The sequence below is a fragment of the Malania oleifera genome, chromosome 12, assembly GCF_029873635.1.
Source record: "Malania oleifera isolate guangnan ecotype guangnan chromosome 12, ASM2987363v1, whole genome shotgun sequence".
Classification (NCBI taxonomy): Eukaryota; Viridiplantae; Streptophyta; class Magnoliopsida; order Santalales; family Ximeniaceae; genus Malania; species Malania oleifera.
The window spans coordinates 25,941,834-25,945,664 of record NC_080428.1 but is presented as its reverse complement, the minus strand read 5'-3'; positions in this window follow the sequence as shown (position 1 = coordinate 25,945,664).

Genomic DNA, 3,831 nt, shown 5'->3' with positions numbered 1-3,831 from the left:
CTAAAACTGAAAACTTCTAGTATTAAACTTCAGTATTTCTACGTGTTCATCATTTCCTATAACTGTCATAAGACCTAATTTGGCTTAAAAAGTCTTACCTCAACTCAAGGATGATTTCCAACTTGCTTTCACCAACGATTCGCTCTGGCAGATTTGAAGAGAAGTTCCCCAGGAGCGTCATGGTGACTTCGGAATGTTGAACCAGCGGAAATCCGACCCAAAATTGATGAGAGAGAGAGAGAGAGAGAGAGAGAGAGAGAACCGAAGGGGAGAGAGAGAGGGTGAAGGTTGCTTAATAATGAAGTTAAAAATCTAGATTTTTCTATTTATAGAACTGGATTTGTCAACGAGCCACATCATTCGTCGATGAATCCTTCAACAATTTCGTCAACGAAATTCAGTCCTCGTCGACGAAATTCAGTCGGCTCAAAACTCTCTCGATATTTCTTCGTCGACAAAATTTAGTCTTCGTCGACGAATTCTCTTAAGCCCTCGTCAACGAATCCCCTGTATTCATCGACGAAGCCCTGATGATTCACCCTCAGTTATTCCTTCCAAAGTGCAATGTCATCGACGAAGTCAGCTTCTTCTTTCTGTTACTGTTTCCATTTTAATTCGGGTTGTCACACTCAAAGCTAGCTTGATTAATTTTCAAATAGAAAAGTCTTTGAATCAATATATATGGTTTAATATATGCTCAAGGCTTTTAAGTGAACTCAAAGAGAAATTTTCTCCAAAAATATTTTCAAAGAAGAAAAAGGAGAAAATGGAGCATTTGCTCTTCAAAATATATTTTTTGCAAAATAAAGATGGAAGAGCTTTGATCTTTGTAAAACAAATGCCTAATACAAATATTTCTCTCAACAACCCTCAAATGCAATAATCTTTGCTAGTGAAAATGAGTAAAAGAATAATCAAAAACTCTCTTTAAAACAATTTTTCAAAGGAATAACAAAGAGAGAATGAAAATCTTGCTTGAAAGTATAAAAATGAGATATAAAAATTTTGAGAGAATTTTTGGGCTAATCAAGTTGCTAATTAGGAGTTATGATGGGGTATATATATAGAATTCTTGAAAATTTTGACCATTAGGGACACAGTGGGAATTTTAAAAATATTTAATTAGAATTCAAACATGATTAGCACTTAAAAAATAGCCGAAACCCAAGAGGTTTGGTCGGCTAAGGGATACCATCGGTCGGCCGAACACAAAAAGAGATTTGAAATTTATTTTGGGGTTTGGTTGGCCGTGGGAGATGACCGGTCGACTAGCCAAGGCGATTTTTCGAGCTTTTGTAGGTTCGGTGGCTCGGGCTTAAGGCCGGTTTGCCGAAAGGACAAAGCCGGTCAGCTAAGCCTCTTTTAAGGCATAAGAATCGATTGACCGAGTTTTAAAAAACAAGCCAAAGTCACGGTTGAGCAAGCGAGATGTTTTCTTGTTTAAAAGACCAGTCGGCTGAGGCTTCACAAAAACAGCCACCTGGCAAGGACGGTCGACCGAGGCATTTTGCATATAAGGAGGTCGGTCGACCGAGCCTAGTTAAAACTTAGGTTTTGTCCTCCTTTTGGCCTTAAGATCATTTAAAAACCTTAAGTGTTTTAACAAATAATGTAAAGGGTTTTCCATGAAAAAGTTGGCTCCCTAGGGTCAGTTTATGGTCTTTGTTTGAACTATCATTCACATCATGCATGCAATGCATTATTACAAACCCAAAAATAAATGCAAATACAAATCAAATGATAAATGTCTTCTTCTTCCTCTTCTTTTACTTTTATGGAATCCACTAGACGATATAATCTTTAAGTCCCTTCTGACTTTCATTATGCCACCCCTTATGTGTGTGTAAAAATATAAACCTGCTTAAGCACTGAATACACACATAAGTGACTTGTGCTTTGTCATTATCAAAAATAGGGATCGGACTCAAAAAGTCAACAACTAATTTTGGCAAAGTAGCCGAGAGAGAGCGAGAAAGAAATATGTAAAGGACAGCTAAGAGATATTCTTGATCATAATTTGAACAGTTTTGTATTTTTTTTATATTACATTCATGTTTTGGATTGAATTAAGGTCCTTGTTTTAATGGTTATTATATCGATTTGCTTTAGAATTATGGTGGCATTCTAAGATATTCCTTTTAAATACCATGCATATAGTAAGGAGAACATTATTGAAAAATATTTGTATGAATTGGGAGGGGGGCATACTACTTAACTAGTTTTTTCATCATCAAAAAGGAAAAATGTTAGAATTAGAATTTGATGATTCATAAAAACAAGTACTATGTGCTTTAATAAAATACTTTAAAAGGTAGGAGATTTGTGAGAAGTCATTTGAAAAAGCTTCATAAGTAGTATGAGATCTTCATGAGAAGCAATATGAAAAACTTCATAAGAAACATTATAATAAGCTTCATAAGAAGGAATATAAGAAGACTTATGATCTGAACGAATTTATAATATGATTGAATAACTTTCGTCTTGGTTATTTTTTATTAATTTAAGAAATTGTTAGAAGAATGATCATACTTAATCATGATTATCTCAAGGATTAAATCCTCTATGTTGTTTTAAGTTTTGGTAACCAATATGTTATATTTAAAATTAAGTTGAATACTTCTCAATTGAATGTTCTACTTATTTAATTCTTGGAACTCAAGATCATCTTGGAAAATTAGTATTCTCGTAGACAGATCGCGTGATGATTTTTTTTCTAATTTTTTATGTTCGTTGAGCATTAATCAAGCGCAAGCTAGGTGTTGAAGAAAGATGGTTCTTTATCTATAAATACAAAGTTACGCTTGCTAAAAAAGCATATAAAACATACATACCCTATGCAAATCATATTCTAATATTTTCACGCACTACAAGGACTTCATTTTCTATAATGAGTTAGAAAAGAATCCAACGATCAAAGGCTTCTTTACATTTTTATAACGCTAATTTACCTAAGGAGGTAAAAGGCAAGTTGCACTAATTTTAACAAGGTAGGAGAGAGAGAGAGAGAGAGAGAGAGAGAGAGAGAGTTCTATAAAGTTATTTAAAATATTTGAACTTCATGAAAAATCTCTAACAAATTTACTAGAGGAGTGAATGCTTGCATAAATTTGTTTATACTTCTCTTGCTTGTGATTTGATTGTTTTAATATCTTGTTCACTGTAATTTATTAGAATGCCTGCATAATAAACTTGTCATCGTTTTGAAGTTTTTACTTTAGCTGAATAGTATTTACAAAAAAGGCAATTTTTTCGCCCAATTCACTCCCCCCCCCCCCCCCCCCCCCATTTGGGGTGTCATTACGAACCAACAAATGTCTTTTGAGGCATAAAATCGAGAGAGCTTTCCAACTTCCTATTTTCAAGTTTCCTCTATTTCATAAACACATGGGGAGAAGAGTCCTACATTCACTTTAATGACATGGTCAACTCTTCTTAACTTTTTTTTTATTTTCTATTTCTTAGAGACAAATAGATCCTCATGGAAATGCATATGTACTTAAGTGACTTGTTAGCATTCGCTGTGATTAAAGACGGTCATACCACATGCAATAACAATCTTTGGTTTTAACAATCCTTTGATATTTTATATGCTCCAAAGGAATAGATGCAGCAACAATGGAAGTTTCATTGTGTCCAAAGTCTGTAGAAATAAATTCCGTAGTTTGTTTATATTTTTCGTAAGTTGACTAAATAAAACTGTAATGCAATGATTGATACGCTAGAATGGAATAAAACAGCCGCATAGCATAAATGTAAAAAATATAAAGATCAATTTCCATCCATTCCTCAGTACCAAACAACCTATAAAAACTGAAAGGCAGGCAATCATGG